We start from the raw sequence: 17,861 nt of genomic DNA on the forward strand, positions 1-17,861 counted from the left end.
GAGGAAATGAGTGCTTTGATGACGCCCATATGCGCCACACTTCAAACCCTCACTGCTTCCAGTGGATTATAAAACTAGATGTTATTCAAAAATGTGTTTTTAAATAACTAAATGAAAACCAGTAATTTGTAAAACCATTTCCCAAGGATCAAGAAGAGGGTTGTACTTTTTTAACTGGTTGTTTTCAAAAACCTTGCTGACTCTTCCTGTTTTTGTTTCCAACATTTCCTACCCAACCTTTAATATTTATGACAGCTATTTTTCACTTATTCTGCCAATCTTATTCTATCAATCTACCTAATATCCAAAAATACTAAGTAACCATATACTCCCAAAGCCCAGTGTGAAGTATTTGCATTGCAGACTTTATCGAACAGGCATCAATACAACCAAAGGTTTAGTTTATAAAGAAGTCTATCACTATTCAAAGCCATGAAGTTAGGATTTTGCATTGTAAACTTGTTCATCAAAACTTTTGTTAGTTTTATGTAACAGATTTATTTTAATATTCAGAAAACTGTTTCTGCAGGTACAGCAGCATCCTTAGTGCAACGTTGCTATTTTGTTCTTTGTAGACACATGATCATTTGCATATAAACATTAGTTACGCATGTGCTGTTAAAGGAGGTTGGAAACATTATTTTCTTCAAGGAAACTTTTTGGATAGATACTGTTTTTTTCACCTGCAAGGTCCCTAAGAATTTACCTTACCCCTTTTAACCTGACATTTTTTGAAGGTTCACAAATAAAATGCTTTGTTGGATGGCTTTAAAATGAACAAAAAAAAAACCCTTAAGTTTTACATGACTTTTTCAAATAAACACCACCATCTGAGTAGGTTAAGAAATGTTTTACTGCTTTACGGTATGAGAGTATCAACATACCATTTTCTGGATCACAACGAAAAGGAGGAGTGAGGGAACAAAACACACCCTTTGTGTGATTTAATTTTCATTTCCTCTGCTTAAACCAGAGGTCTTGCACACAACCTACTCTGCTCCATCAGGGGCTGAGAACATGCTGGAACCATGTTCCCGGTCACAGTGTGATTCCCCAGGACAGTGGGCTCAGTCCACTCCCAGGATCCCAGCTGTAGGCCTTATACAGCACTCTGCAACACAATAAGCTCAGATAAACGCCAAACAGATGTTCCTGGCCTCCACCTCCCACCATGTTCTCCCTGCTGCTATTGGTGAACAGTCCAGCCTTTCTAGACTGCTCTTGCATCTCAAAGATGAGGTCAGGCTTTAGGCGCAAAGGTCAGTGGGATAGTTGCTCTATTGAGGCGAGCCTAGTGGACACTTTATGAAGCCTACTCATAATATAACAATAGGAATGCAGCCGCTGTACAAAGTTGTTTACTTTTGTGCAGTTCTATGAAATTACAGTATTCATGCACATTGTTTCCTTTTCTTTTAAGGTTTCACATGTTTTTTTAACTGCTTGACACCATTCACAGACGGGCGTAATATCAGCAACACCCATATAAAAACAATGACATTTAATGGGAAAAACATTTTGTGAAGCCTTTTCACGACATGACATTTGCACACATATCACAGTTTTAATTGGATTTTTAATGGTGATATTGTGTGTCTAACTCCAATTATTTATAACTCTGATAGGATATATATATACATATATATATATATATATTTTTTAATCGTATATATATATATATATATATATATATTATATATATAATATATATATATATATATATATATATATATATATATATATATATATATATATATATATATATATATATAAGATTCAAAATCAAAAAGATGTTGCTTGAGTGCGAGAAATTAAAGAAAATGTCTATAGTCTCTAATTTGTAGAGACTATAGTACTCATGCGGGCAGCGCAGGTTTGAGTCCCGGCCTGTCGCTCTACACTGCAGTGCCCCCCCCCCTCTCTCTATCCATTTCCTGTCTACCTACTTTCTCAATAAAGGCCACAAGTTTCAAACAACTAACTCTCTTTTAATTAAGCTTGATATGTTTTAAACAAAGAGATTGTAATTTGCAAACTTGTTCTGCTGTATAGAATGAAAACAGGCCCCTTGGGATTGTTTAGGTTAATTGTTAATCACTCTGGTCATCAGTATGCATGTCCAGTCTGGTTTCCTGCTCACTAGCTTTTTCTTTTTGTTTGTTTTTTTTTCCTTTTTTTCCCCTTGTCCTGCAGCCCCGGGCCTTATTGCGAGCTGGACTTCCTAGTTTGTATACCCTTGACTCAACAGCGGTAATCAACTCAAACAGTACCGCGGCTGTCTGAAGTCTCGCCACAGTCAGTATTTAGTTCACATGGCTGATGCTTCTACACAAGTCCTGGTGGCACATGTGAGCCCATAAACAAAATCTTGGAACGATAAAAACATGAACATGTTGTCCCCTCACTCAGATAAGAAGAGTGGTCCTTGGGATTCTTAATTGCCTCCCAGAGGAGGTTTTTATTTATGTATTGAGATGCACTCTGCATTGCCCCTTCCGGCTTCAGGACACTCGGTTTCCCTAGCAACTACAGCTCCAATCACCCGGCCAGCTGCAGATTAGTTCAGCGGCAGGGGGTTTAGGTGGGTGGAGGGGGTTCGGGGGTGGGGTGGGGGGGGTGTGATGGAAAATGGAGAGGGAGGAGAGAGAGAAGGAAGGAGGAAGGGAGGAGGATGAGGAGGAGGGGGGTGGCTTGATGCAAGGAGGGGTGGGAAAAGTTTGGGAATTGGAGAGAGAAAGAGAAGGAATCAGTGTCATTGAGAGATAGGGGTTTGAGTGAGTCCGTTTGAGAGAGAGAGAAGAAGGACCTATAAACATTTTAGTCCCGAGGCTGGATGGGAGGAATAGGATTTTCCTGACTTTTTCCAACTTTGTTGTGTGTGCCTGGAGCTCTACCCTGTGGCTTTTGCGGGAGGTATGAGCAGGAGCAATGCGAAGTGAGAGAAGTTTGCGGCAGGGGTAGGGGTGTACAAAAGGAGGAAGAGAGGGTGAGGGGGGAAAAGGCAACTCACTCTGAAGGAAAGGAGCCATGCAAGTGCATTCTGCGTTCTGCTGGGTCAGGTTTCACAAAATGAGAAACTACAAAAAGAGCACTTCATCAGGGCTCACCCAGCTCAGAAAGGTAGTGGCATTTAAGAGATCAGTTTTGACTTTTTCTGACCAAATGTGTTTTTTCCAATAACAAAGTGAGTGAAAACCTTTTTCCTAACAGCCACACATGATGATCCTTTTTCATCATTATGGAACCAATCTGCATTTCTTTGTTAACGTCAGTTTTCATCCATGTGCATTCACATAGGCTTCTCACATATTCTCTATGTCAGTCTAAATGTACTTGTGCCTGTCCTTGATTGTGTCAGACTGTGTTTATATGTCTAAAGAATGTATTTCTATGTTTGTCCATAGCAGGGTGGATAAGAGATGTCAAGATGTTCTCTATGTGCAGCAGTATTTGAGCTGTATGTCATTCAGGGTTACTTGGGGTCCAGTTAAAGTATGCTGAGAGTTGCTCGAGTATCCAGGCGCAAACTGTTTGAACTCACAAGAGACTCCTCCGCGCCTCACTGACTTTTCTGTGCACAAGCGATAGCACACACACGTGCAGGGTGAATGGCTGTCAGAGTGTAGTTTAAACCATCACATATCAAACTGGTTTGTTGTGGGGTTGGGGGGGGGGGCAAGGACAAAAACGAGGGGAGGATAAGTGAGAGGAGCATTCCTCACTGTGAACAAAGGCGCCTCTTCATGCGTTGTCTGTATTGTTGTGAAGGGGCAGGCAGGGGTGGAAACTTCAGAGCAAAGAGGAGCTCAGCTTCAGGTGGCTGCGAAAACTCAGCTTTCCACTGAACAGGAACTAAATATTGCATGCAGGTATTAGAAAATGATAAAACTGCCTTTCATTAATTATTGTTAATTATTGTAAGTATTGTTGTGATTCAGCATAAGGCTGGGATTTAGACTTTTGTTGTTGTGGAGTAATTAGGGCTAATACATGATCAAGTAACTTTAAAAGTATAGGGTGGCAAGGGTTTAAATATAACTTATAAAAAATAAATTGTCAAACATATTAATAAAAATAGTTTTTTATTGTAAAATAAACGTGACTTTGTTTACATCCCTCTGTAGGGTAGAGTTGAGTAAGCAATGTCCCCACCCACTGTATTGTAGTCAGGAAGGTCAGTATGTTGCACCCTCACCAGTATGCAAGTGCTGTATTAAAAGAAAAAAAGCTTTATTGTGCAAACTGTGGTCAAAAAGCCCATATAGTACTGCTACGTTTACGCTCTGCTGCATGTCACGTTACAATGCATCAGAAATGTCTGGTATGTCCTAAAAGCAGTGACCTGTAACAGATGGTTGTCAGCCAGCCAAATTAGTTCATTCCATCATCTTTGGGCAATCACTGAACTCACGGACAAAATCCATAACTTTGGAACATTTTATTTAATATGCTGACTGCAGCAGCTGAAGTTTTCTTGGCAGACTCTGCAACATTTTCTCTTCTTGAGGTTCATATTAGGATAAATGAAAAGCTTTAGGAGGCAATGGCGGTTTTACTGAGCACGAATCATGAATTCTCTACTCGCTCCTCTGTTTCTCTGTGTTGTGTTCTATTTATTTAACTGGGTAAGACTGAGTTTATTGAATTGAGCTTAACCGACTCTCTGGTGCTGTGGAAAGAAGGTTTATAGAGCTGAAGATAAAGAGAGAGGGACTGTTTGTTAGTCTGCAGGGTTGTAAAGAGTGGGCTGGAGCTCTGTGAAGCCATTGTGCATGTAGTGGTAGTGTTTCTAGTACTCATACCAAAGATTGGCTAAGTTGTTTACATTTAGGTCAGGTTTCAGGTTAAGGTTCTTGTGCCTTTATACTCGTTTCTCAGAATTACTACATTGCCAATGACAGTTCTTTGTTTTTCAGCAGCAAACCAGTCCCGTTGTCATGGTTGGACTGGTTTGGAGCCAGGAAAACTGGTGCTTCTCAAGCCTCAAAATATTTAGAAGATTTATGCTTCTGTGTAGCTGTGACAAGCATAAGGCGTGGACAGCACTGATGCCATCACTGGCATTAATAGCTCTACGACGTTCTCGTTTGTGTCGCTCTGTAATTACACCACCAACAGCTAGGTGGCGGTGTAGGTTCTTTTCCGCAGCACTGTAGCTCACAGTGCCGAGTTTCTTTTTGTTTACGCCATGTAGCTCAGACATGGCAATGGGGAATATAAAGAGTATTTTACACGAGTTGGAGCTGATAAATGTTGACCATCAGTAATTTTTATCAGTCAAATTTCTTATGATCTGCGTCCATGCGACACGTACTCAGAAAATGTTGGTGGCGCAGAGCTCTTTGGAGGGGGTTTGTGTCTATGTAGAGGCTCTGCGTGGTGACGCCGTCACTTCGACGGAGAAGCACAAATAAGCCTTTAGCTGCAAAGGACCACTTATCTTAGAGATCTAGGCCAGGATTACTGTAACCAAGTTAAACGTTGTGACTGGTCACACTTGCATTACACTACGAGTTAGGGAACTGATGAAATTAAAAGAATGGACATCAAACTCAATCAGCAGTTGGACATTGAAGAGACTGTCTTCCTGTGTAATGGCTACTGATTGAAGTGCAAAACAAATTTGACGGAGCAATAAAGAAGCATCTATAAACATAGCCGTAATACAGGACCTGTCACAAGCCCCTTTTATGTTGGGCAGATACTGTGCATTTTGTGACCAAATCTAGGTTGTTGCCCATCCTTTTAAAGAAATTGACATTGGGTCACGGGTTGAACTGGACCCTCCAATAACCCACCTCTGACGGGTACAGTTAATCGCAGGTCAGGCAGAATGTAAACAAAATGACGCTAGTAGGATGCAGGGAGTGGTAGTCTAGTGACTACAGAGGTGGGCGTGGGTCTGGAGGACCCAGGTTCAAGCCCCAGAACGGCAACCAAGATGAACCACCTTGGACCCCTGAGCAAGGCTCTTAACCCTAATTGCTCCCTGGATAAAATGATGAGTAGGGTGGCGGTTCCTGGGTAGAATTTGTTGACGGCAAGGAGGGTTGTGAGCCATAAATCTGCATATTAAAGATGTTGGTGTTGTGCATATTAAAGAAACGTCACATGCAGCTGTCAACTAAAAAGACAGACTATGCAATTGCAAGAAAGGAAACTAAAGTCACTAATAAACAGAAGAGCACAGCACAGAAGTTCTATGAAGTTAATGACCACAACGGCATGGGAGGAGTGGAGGAGGCCTGGATGTGTCATATTTTGATTTGTGTTATACAATTTGGGGGAAGCCTACTTCTACTTCTGTTATTCAGCATATATTAGGATAGATTTCCATCTCCTGCACCCAGTGCTGCACATCAGCCTTCCGATGTTGGGGAAGTCATCGAGGCCAACCAAACAGACTGCCGGGCCATCATATTACGTACTATCACTCGATAGCACTCCTGACTCCTAATCTAAAAATGCTAGTAGTTGCTGTTGGTACTTGGCGTTCGCTGCTGTTCTTATCAGTCTGTAAATACATTACTTAACACGATATAGCTATGGTGTTTCAGCAGTCCCCTTTTTGCTAGTTTGTTTCCCTTAAGGAACTCAGTAGGGACACACTAATGGAGCAAATGAAGCATATCTTATGTGAGTTGGCTTTGAAGAATGTTGTACTATCATTGCAGCAATCGATTTTTTGATCTTGCTTGTACACAAAAAAGGAAGACCAGTAATTTGTATAACCATTTCCCACGTGTTTGTTTTTCTCATTTTGTTTACTTCTGTGTAAGGAAAAAAAAAAGCATTGTCACGTTTAGTTACTGTTTACCAATAACTAGTAAGTTGTGAAGAACTTTCAAGGAAATACGATGCTGACTAGTCACATTTGTTGCAGTTCACGTCAGCCTGAGGTGTTGTAACAATTCTGAAGAGGTTACGACAAAGATTATGGTGCGGAGTCCCCAGCCACACTGTGTGTCTTCAGTTCAACATGGAATCATAAATCACCCATTAAAGTGCTTTGAATAGTCGATATGATGAGAAAAATGTTACATGAATCCAGTCCATTTACTTTTTTCTCCAATTTTCTGCACTTAAGTTGACTTCATATCCTTCTTTTCTGACCTTCACACCAATATTCTGAGTTGATGGTATCCTCGTTTAGTGCCCATTTATCTAGTCATTCTGTGACTCATGTTCCCCAGGATACTCACCAACATTAACACAGTTTGGCATGTCAACACATTCGAGACACATGGCCTTAGATTTGCTAAGAGGAGGGAGAGAAAAGAATGTTTCATCACTATGCACGTATCATTGGGGGGGGTTGCTGCTGAACACCAGATGTCCAGTCTCATGTTGTCTCTTAGAAATGAATCAGTTTATTTTATTCTCGGAAATGACTGGAGAAGCCAGTCTTGACTGATTGGTATGAGTCACCAGAATATCCATCCAGGAAAGTAGAGTTTGGTTTTGCATTAACGCTATAATCACACTTTACGGGAAGTTAACAATTATGTGCCTGATTTTTATTTCAAACATTTTTCAAACTCGAAAAAACAAATGTGTGGTTACATTTATGGGTGTCTATATGAAGTCTACTTGGATATCTATGTACTGTGGTTTCTGAGGCTTGGTTTGTTTTAGAGTGCATCTGCATTTCCGCTGCCAATATGATGTCTTCTCATTGTTTAGGAGGTAACAGTCTGGTCACGCCTCCTCTTATAAGAACTAGCTTTTGGCAATCACTCTGCAGGACGGCTGAAACTCAAAGACCCCAACAGTCCAACCTCCCGCGGTCCCAGAGCTGCCGTTGTAGCCACAGAGATATACTCTGAAAGAATGTGTCCTGTGGTTATGGTTTAAGAATTCCTCTTGTTTCAAAGTTATGGTTGGGGTGTTGTGTATGTTATCTCTCGATGGGCATGAGTTTCGTCATGATCAAAAACACCCCTAACCGCCTCTTCACAGGCATTCACATATACAAGTGCTTGATAAATGCATACCGCCTTAAAGGGCCGTAACTTTCTCTTTGAGAATCAAACCAACACACAGGACTGCATGCATAAATAATGCATACCATCCGACTCAAAACTGGAGTCATTTATCCAGCTGGCAGCTGGCCATACAACTCTCATTATATACACCCTAACTGTGACCTACATGCATGTGCACATATTCATACAAAAGTGAACTGCTTGTAAGCTGTCACTCTCTCTGGCATCATTTTCACGTTGTTTGCATGGGTTTAAAAAGGTCTCATGTTTATAATACATTCATATTTTCCCCTTTTATGGTCGTATGCATTATTTGTTATTATTGGTTGAAGGTCATCGCAGAAAAGCCTGGCAGAGACTTTTTGCCAGCTCTATTACCGTACATATTTGCCAGATGACTAATACCAGTGTTGCCAACATCTTTGGAGAGATATTCTCCCATTTGTTTTATTCATTTGCTTTTTCCAAAAGGTGTAATATTGGTGTCTCTTTTTATTAACCATACCCACAAGGTGTTTCAGGTGGATTAAATCATGGGACATGCTACGACATGCAGGGAAATGCTTCCTCTTTATTTTGTTTGATTACTGCAGTCTTGCTTTGTATTTTTTACTGTATTGTCCATAGCACCACTTTTGGAGGATTTCCATTAGTTCACTTTGACTTACTCTATAACTCCCGATTACAGCCGCAATATTTATTTTTCTTAGTTGGTCTCCATTCTCGCTGTATCACTTTCATCTTCGTGAAGGCTGACAATCTGATCTTTGAGTTCTTCTGGCCATTCTTCTCCCTACGTAGACTAAGATGCATACTGTACATGCAGAGACACAGGACTGAAACGTGGAAATAGCAGCCATAATGTTTTAAAGGGATTGTGACATGAAAAACACATTTTTCTTGATTTTTTGTGTTTTGTTGGGTGTCTTGACATCAATTACACCCAAAAAAACGAACTTTTAACATTCAGTGTATTGTGTGCTTTCTGGGATTTTCCGCACAATTATGCAAAAACGGCGCATCTGGTTGGGTGGCGGACCTATACGTATAGGTCCGCTAAATCACCGCCCCCTCCACCCAGTTCCCTGTCTCCTCTCCTCTCCAGCGCACCATAAAGGCTGATTTATGGTTCCGCGTTACACCGACGCAGAGCCTACGGCGTAGGGTTACGCGGCGACGCGCACCGTACGCTGAACCCTACGGCGTAGGCTCTGCGTCGATTTAACACGGAACCATAAATCAGGCTTAACACGGAGCTGTTTAGAGCCCCCTCTGTTCTCATCACCGGAGGACAACTGCTAAAAAGACCCGCGGCCACTGACTGGACTTAAGATAAGGGGACACTGCTGCTTCGCATGCCTTTATTTTTGTGATTGTTTGCGGTGGACTGCTTCGCTGTGCTGCTTTTCCGTGCATGCTTCGCCTGTCGCTCCCGGCTTAACTCTCCGACGCCGCTGTTAGCGTATTGCTTGCGGGGAGCTACGGTGCTGCCTTCCAGTCCTCTGGTCACGGACTTCATCCCCGGGCTGTAGTCGCCCTGTCTGGGCTGTGTGTGTGTGGGTGTTTGTGGTTCGCTGTGCGCGCGTGTGTGTGGAGACGGCTGAAGTGTGTAGCAGTTGGGTTGGAGGAGGTTGGGAGGAGGAGCGGGGCAATGATTGACAGGAAAGGGGGAAAAGGACGCGTTTTTCACTGTGCAAAAAAACACCGTCATAAAAAGCCAGGCATGGAGTACTGGAGTGAAGTTTTTCTTGTTACACCTTTTTAGACACATTTGATGGATATTGGCCAAGACTTTTAATAGTGTTAAAAGCATGTTAAAAATTATGTCACAATACCTTTAAAGGTTACCCATCAACAATCACAAATACTGTAACTTCAATTTTAGTGAGTTTCCTGTTTTTGGGTCTGATTCCTGTCATAGTTATACAAAGTTTTTTGGACCTCACTGCAGCATTCGACACCCTTGACCACTCTGACCTCCTGAAGCATTTGGATCAAGGGATTGGCCTGCAGGGACTTATGCTGCAGTGTCTCTGATCCTAGTTAACCAACAGGAGTTTCTCCATTTTGACTAATGACCTATCTTCTTCCTCAGCCCCTTTGACTCTGGCGTGCCACTTTGATTAATTTTTGGCCCTGCCCTATTTTCATAATACATGCTGCCATTAGGGCCAGTGATTTCCAATCATAATATCTCCGTTCATCTGTATGCAGAAGATCTGCAAACCTATCTTCCATTCAAACCTAGTTAATAAAGCACCCTAGAATCCATCCAGAGATTCTTAGATGACATGAAACTCTGTCTCAAAACTTCCTCCATTTAAATTAGAGTAAAACTGAATACATTGTATGTACTCCTTCCAATCACGTTTCCCAGATCTTGATGCACGTGCCAGTCACTTTAATCTTGTGGTCAGAAATCTGGGTGTAGCTTTTGATAACAGTTTAAAATTAACAGTAAGCTACAGTACAGAAGATGAATCTTAGGACAAAGTCTGGAGACAGATGGGCCTCAGGCACATCCAATTTGATGACAAGCTTTTAAATGTGGGCTTGGACAACCATCATGGGAAACCAGTGTTGATGAAGAGCCTCCAAAACCCCACTGCAGCTGACTTGGTGTGTCTTACGCCAAACAAACCCACACACCCCCTGATACACACAAACACATACATGAAAGCTGGCTCCTGCAGATTCAAACACACTCATATGAACTCATTGCCTCAGTAATGCACCAAATGCACGTCCAAACACAGCTATGCTTGCACATTAACATGCATTTAGCATATTATTATTATTATTATAGTTATTATAATATTCGCTTTACATGCCCAGCTTGGAAAAAGATAGCTTCTTGGTGTAGAAGGCTGTCATCTGGAAATGAATGTGTTCATCTGGGTTCAAAGCTTTGCTCTAATGTGACTACACAGATCATTGATTTGGGCAATATTAAGATGAGCATTCCAAGAAAAATGGAAAATATTACCACGTGCGTGCTTTGTGACTTTGCTTATGCACACTGTTTCTGTATGTGTGTGATGTTTGCGATAGAGAAGCTATAACAGTGATCACTGAAGAAGTTTCATTGTTGTCTTATCTTCTTTTTTTGATATTTTCTTTTGTTCTTGTCACCTCTTCTCCCCTCTTCTTTTCACATTTCTTGCAGCCATAACTGAGAATGAGAAGAATGTTGTTTACCTGCCAATTTAAAGATCCACGCTATAATGACAAAACAATACTATAACTGGGGGTTCATTCAGGGTTAACAACTTAATGAGCAGATATTCCAGACATGCTGCAGACATAAAGGAACTTTGATTATACCAAATCATATTTAAACACCGACTAGACCAGGGAAAGTGGTAGTTTTCTCTTTATCTCCAATGCTAAAGAGTTATAGTGCATATCTTTCACATACCATGATTTTGCCTTCAAGTTTATCTCCTCTATCAGATCTCTTGGCGTCTACCAGTATCTTACCTGTTTTTAAGCCTGTGCTTTTCTGGAAAGTGATCTGTTTCTGAAACCTGCTGGAGCTACTCACTCAGCCTGGGGGTTGGGGGTTGGGGGTTGGGGGTTGGGAGTGGGGGGGTTCCAGTGGCACCACTGTTGCTTTCACTTTCCACATTTCAGCTTTCTCTTTTACCATTTGGTATTTGTCAAACATCTCATATTCCTTACTCTTGGTATTCTTCCTGCCGCTTGGGATTGCTTCATCCGTCACCACTGCCTGCTTCTGGAGTTTTTCAGCAGCCACCACATCCGTTAAGTTAACCACCACCAGTCTATGCATCTGGATCTGGAGGCAGAATTTTTTGTTTTTTCTAATTCAGTTTCTACCACCCAAGTGTCTCCCTTTTTAATTTCCATTTTGGTGCAATATGGCGGCCAGGTGCTTAGTGCTGTTGTCTCAGAGCTGGCAGAGTGTTGGTTCAAATCCCAGCAGGGGTCTTTCTGTGTGGCTTTTTCTCAGGGTACTCTGAGTTCCTCTACAGTACAAAAGCACATATGTCAGTTAAATGGTGACTCTAAATTTTCCATAAGAATGCATATCTGGTTGTTTGTCTACATGTGTCCAGGATGAACCTTTGCTTTCTACCCATAGACAGAATAGACTCCAGCAGATCGCAGATACTATTCAGTACTTGCTTGTGGTATTCCATTGATGTGATATTTACTTCTGTCGTATACCCTATGTTGGTGGTATCTACTGGATTGTCTTGGGGGTATCTTTGTAGATCCACCACCTGGGGTTTTATCTGTTGTCTCTGTTCCTCTCATGCTTCTATGATTTCAACTTCAGGGCTGGTCTTTTAGACCAACCCTTTCTAGTCAATCTGTTATTGGTAGATGCCATGCAGTTGTTTATCTTTCCACAATGGTTCCTCTTGGGTTCCTCCCAACCTCTTCCTCTAGGGTTTCTGTTGCCTTCGTTCATTTAGCTGTTCATTGTTGTGGCTAATCTTGTGCATATATTTCTGGATGTTTGTTGTTTTGTCCTTGATGGTGGTGTTAACACTCATTAGTTCTGAGCTTCCTTTCCCCTGCTTGATGTACAGTCTCAGGGTGCAGGCTTTGAGTGAAGCCCTTTACGCATTGTAAAAAGCTTTCCCCTCTTGACGTCAGTGGCTTCTATCTGATTCCTGGCAGAGCATTTGTGTTGTTAACATTGGTCTACACATTCATTCTGCCTTTCTCTTTGGAAGTACTTGGTTGTGTCCGACTTCACTGCAGCATCTTTAGTTAACCGATGGCGGGCACTTAAAGGGTTTGGTTGAGTGCACAGTTGATTGGCTTGTTTCTAATCAATTATTCTCTCACTTTGTTTTACAATAATACCCTGCCTAAAGAGGATCCTTGTCCTGGATCAACCCTGAAAGCAGATGCACTTCAAGTAGAGTTTAAATAAAAAACAAATGAGAACCATATGGGGACAGTGGACCAGATCCCAAAATCTATATTGTAAGGCGTATGAAGTCTTGCAAGAAGTCAGCAGAAAAGGGTGCAAAGATGCTGACAAAGAACAAAGTTCTCCGCTTTAAACTGACTGCTTTACTTCAGTTGAGTGTTGGCTTGTTGGCTCTGTTTTACTTTGTTAATTTTTTTATCCACTGGCGGTCCCAGCCCCACTGCTGTCATTCAGAGGGTGTGTGGAGGTCAAAATTGTCGGCTCTGACTCTGAAGTTTGCACTCCGGAAGATCACTTTCCCAAGCTCTCGCCTTGCTTTGCTCCCCTGAGGACTGGCGAGTGAATTATGAAAATCTGTTTCTGTGCAGGCATGCAGAGGAGCAGAGGAGCAGGAATGGGATGGTGGGGGGAGCTCTGGTGGGAATTCTCAAGTGGAACCCTAACAGTATGAAATGTGCCAAAAAGGAGGAAAGAGAGGGAGAGGAGAGGATTTTGACACTAGAGCACAGTTTAGAGAATGTGGCTTAGAGGAGAAATGTAATCCAGGGCCAAGAAGATAATGTTGTTGTGCTGAAAAGGCCAGGGTATTGGTAAAAAAGAAGTGTAGATTCGTTCATTGAAGCGGTTGCAGTTTTGGTAAAAAGTATTACAGTTGGGCCAAAATAAAGAAAATCCCACAGTGTGATAGCGCTGTATAAAATTTGATAACTGATAATCCTGCTCAGTGTTTTGGAGTCTTCCCTTCAGTGAATTTGTTAACAGCAGGAATGAGTATTTCCTGAGGTGACGTGCCACAAAGGTCTCTTTGTATAAAGGTTTGGTGACAGTAAATCCAAATTTTATTTTGTTGTACTTTTCGAGAATAGACAAAACTCATTCCCACAGCGTCAAGATTGATAGATAACGATAGACAGATACATATTACTGTATTTATCCCTTAGGAAATTTGGTATGAATCATTTGGAATGTACAATTATTTTACTAATTTGCAATTACACAGTAAATGGAAAGTTTTGAATATCCTTTTGTAAGAACTATCAATATTTAGAATAAATGTATGGATTTGAATCAAATAAGTCTGGAATAAATAGATACTATACAATATCAGGGTGCTTTACAGATAAGATAAACAAGTTCAATACAGTTCTGAAACCGAATCCTGTTCGGACCAATAATTTTAGACTGTTACAAAGGATAGGGAGCGGAGTGGCCTAGTGGTTGGGGCTTTGAGCTCAGGATCTGATGGTCATGGGTTCGAACCATGGCACTGGCGTCACTTTGTGCATCCTTGGGAAAGATGCTTTACTCTCGGCTTTCCTCACTTCACCCAGGTGTATGAATGTGTACCTAGCTTTGCTAGGGGAAGTATCCAGCGATAGACTAGCGTCCTATCCTGGGGGTGGTTACCACCTGTTCGTTTGCGCTAGAGAAACCGGAGATAAACACCGGCTCTATGGGCCACAAGGCTCGAAAAGGACATACTACTACTACAAAGGATTGATTGAGATTTGAGATTCCTTTATTAGTCACTGAGCCAGCGTCCCAACACAACAAAATGTAATTCCAATACAGAGTTGAGTCAAACACGAGCCCTAATTTTAAGGACTTATGACTTGGACTTGAGAACTGAAGCCTTGGACTTGGACTCATTAACCGCATTTGGACTCATAAGTCAGAGTTGAATCCTCTTATTCTTTTTTTTCATATGGCATAATTATTTGGTTTGCCGTCAGTTCATGTGGTACATGCATCATGTTTAGTAACAAACCAATGGTGCTAAAATGCCAGGAGACAATATTCAGGTGGGGCTTCCTGACTGATTGCGTTGCCTTTCATTCGCAGGCTGTTGCTTGCTTAAAAAAGCTGACAGCTGTTTCACTGGATTCAACTTCAGCTCAGATTTTCTTCAATAATTTGGACTTGAATTGGATTCGAATACTAGGGACTTGAGACTGGACTGAAAGTTTAATGAGTCGACTACACCACTTGCTACTGCTCTGTTTTGCACTGCAAAGTTGGGCTCCGTCGTAGACCGTACTGACTGGTTGTCAGATTCGGTTTTCGCAACATATTCTAGTGATACACTTTTCACCAAACACAGCAGAGACTTTCATCACATCACTTTGACGTAAAAGAGACCTAAAGCCTTTTTCATACTTTCCAACAACTCATTAATACCTGCTAAAGTCACGTTTTTGTCTGCAACATGGAGGAGTACAGTCACACGTGCTGTACTCCTCGGATGGATCTACAGTAGTTGCAGGTGTTTATAGTAGCCCCAGCTGGTGACAAGCTGATGAAAACATAAGTTGGTGGAAAGTCAGGCTAATGACAACGTTTCTTCTCTCCCTAGAGCAGGGGTGGGCAAGCCTGGTCATCAAGGGCTGCTGTCCTGCATGTTTAGATGATTTCCTGCTTTGATACACCTCATTCTAATTAATGGTCATTATCACCTTGTCATCAATGTCTGCACAACTCTGTTGGTGACACAGTCGTTTGTATCACAGTGTGCTGAAGCAGGCAGACATCTTAAACCTGCAGGAGAGCAGCCCTTGAAGACCAGGGTTCCCCACCCCTGCTCTACAACAATGACAGGCTCTTTCCTTCTGTAAACGCAATAGACCCCTTTCTTGTTTTGAAAGCAGTATGATGTATTGTGGTGGGCGGGGTTATAGCTGGAGGAAAAAATGTTTAAAGTTATGGATGAAAATAATACTTATACAACTCGCACCAGTGACCTAGTCTGAGTAACTAAGATTACTTAATCACCTGGACTTCATTGAGTGTTACTTAAAGAAATCAACGCTGACAGACGCAGACTCGCCGACCTGTACGCTATCACTCAGTGGAATTGAATCATTACCCTTATTACTGATCCAAATTCTGATTGGATGGGTACAATAACCACGTACTATGTTATACTCATAACAGTAAATATATATTTTTAACTTGATATGAAGTGTGTACTAGAGACACAAGCATTTTTGATAATTAATCAATTAATTCTCCTGTGTAAATCTCTGTTGAATTTTAAAAAAATATTGAAAAGTAAAATAATTAAGGATTACAATGCTAAATGATTGGAGTATAATTTGGTTAAGCAGAACAATTTAAAGGGAAATTTCTCTTTTTGTTTCTTTTCATATTGCAGATAATCTGGGTTTTCTGTTGGAAAGTACAGGGTAGGCAAATATAAGCTTTGGCTTCAGCCTATTCCTTTTTCAGTTACAGAGTTTATTATTATTTTTTTGTGTGAAACTGATGAGTGTAAACTTGTATGAAAGTGTTTTGTCATTTACACACACACACACACAGTTTGAATTGCAAATACTGTAATGTTACCGAAATAAACAATTAATTCATTCATTCATTCATTCCTGTCTATTTACTGTATCATCTTTAACCAATGTTGTTTTCTTTTTAGTTGACGGGGAATTGCAGCTGGTATGCGATATAATTTTAGATTGGAGTCATTAGTAATATTTCTACCATTCTTGCTACCAACAACACATGACGACATATTCAATCTTTATATAGTCTGTTCAACAGGTGCATAGTTGTATTTTCATTCAGGCTTCCTCTGTTTTGCCTCCAGCCAGTTGTGTTACGTCATTGTGATGTAGGCTTTTAAAGGATCTATAGTTTTTTGTCCTTGGGTAGAAAATAACAATCAGTGGATGTAACACCAGTTGTATGACTGCATATGAAGTCTTCAGCACATTTAGGGTAACCACAGTTCTATTGGGCATGGGACAAAATTCTGTCAACTTCTATTAGAGAAGAGATACAAGTCTGATCAACAGACCTTTTTTCAGAAAATTCACCTATCCTGACAACTTTGTTGAAAACACAACACAGTGAGACTTTCAGTAACTGAATTCTTCACGGTTGATTGGAGCTGCAGAAGGGTTTTAGTTGTTAGGGAAGCAGATGTGGATTTGTGTTTTGGACAGAAGTCGTGCGAGATGGGACGGGAATGGTGGTCAATATGAAAGCTGTTTAGAAGTGGTCCTTGGTATGAATTAGCGAGGCCCGCTTGGTCTGTGGAGCCAGGACAGTAATTGGGAGCAGACTGGGGATGAGTCAGGAGCTCTTTCTGCAGGGAGGAGGGGCTGACATGTCTAAGGGAGGAAGTTGGACAAAAGATGCTCCACCTCTGCAAAAAGAAGCAACAAGACACTTTCTCCCAGATGGGGATGGGGGGGGGGTTATTTTCTCTTTTCATCTTGATGATAATTTCTCAATAAAGGCCATGTAGTATATGACTGTTGAGATTTCTTCACCTTTTTATTTGTCTTTTTTCAACCTATCAGAATCAGAATCAGAAATAGGGTTATTGCCAAGTTGTTTAACACACACAAGGGATTTGTTGTGGTGATTGGTGCAATGCTGGGTCAACAGTGTTAAAGGTTGCATCGTTGGTTGCATCATTTACAGTTGGTGGAATGTGGAAAGTAGGACACAAACTCCCAAACGAAAGGGAAGTCTTTAAATTGAAACTGATAAGGTTGGAAATTTGTAAGCTCTTGACAGATGGAAAGCAGGGGATTTTGCTGAGTGTGTCTGGAGTTTCCTTTCCGTTTGCTGCCGTTTTGACCTTGTATTACTCAGAACTGTCAGATTTACCATCAGCAATTTCACATTTTTACTGTGTGGTGTGTATGGAGTAGGAATAAAAACCCTGATGACTTTGGTTTTGGAGCTTTGTTATATTGTACAGCAACTTCCTGTTTGTTGGAACACACAGACAAACAGGAGGACAACCTATCATTTAATGCATAAAGAATGAATGCTTTCTTATCCCCTGGGTGTCAGTGTGAACCAGATTGTCATTCATTGTGGCTTTGTTTGTGGCCTCAGTCATCCCTTCTCCACGCAGTCTTTATCCTGCTTTGGTTTAAAAGGCCGTGGAGCCTATCCCAGTCTCCACGGGGCCAGATACACGATATACCTTGGACCAACCCACC

General features: G+C 41.3%; 1 protein-coding gene across 2 annotated transcripts in view; it reads left to right on the top strand.

Moving 5' to 3' along the window:
- The first annotated feature begins 2,767 nt into the window (after positions 1 to 2,767).
- The window catches only part of si:dkey-82f1.1 (DENN domain-containing protein 2A), a 56,124-nt gene continuing 41,030 nt past the window's right edge, over positions 2,768 to 17,861 (top strand). The window contains exon 1 of one of the 2 annotated variants that reach the window (XM_061721106.1): positions 2,768 to 3,184. The gene's annotated coding sequence lies outside the window, so the exon portion shown is untranslated. The remainder of the gene's footprint in view (positions 3,185 to 17,861) is intronic. The other variant, XM_061721105.1, reaches the window with a different exon arrangement.

Source organism: Cololabis saira, chromosome 5, assembly GCF_033807715.1.
Source record: "Cololabis saira isolate AMF1-May2022 chromosome 5, fColSai1.1, whole genome shotgun sequence".
Lineage (NCBI taxonomy): Eukaryota > Metazoa > Chordata > Actinopteri > Beloniformes > Belonidae > Cololabis > Cololabis saira.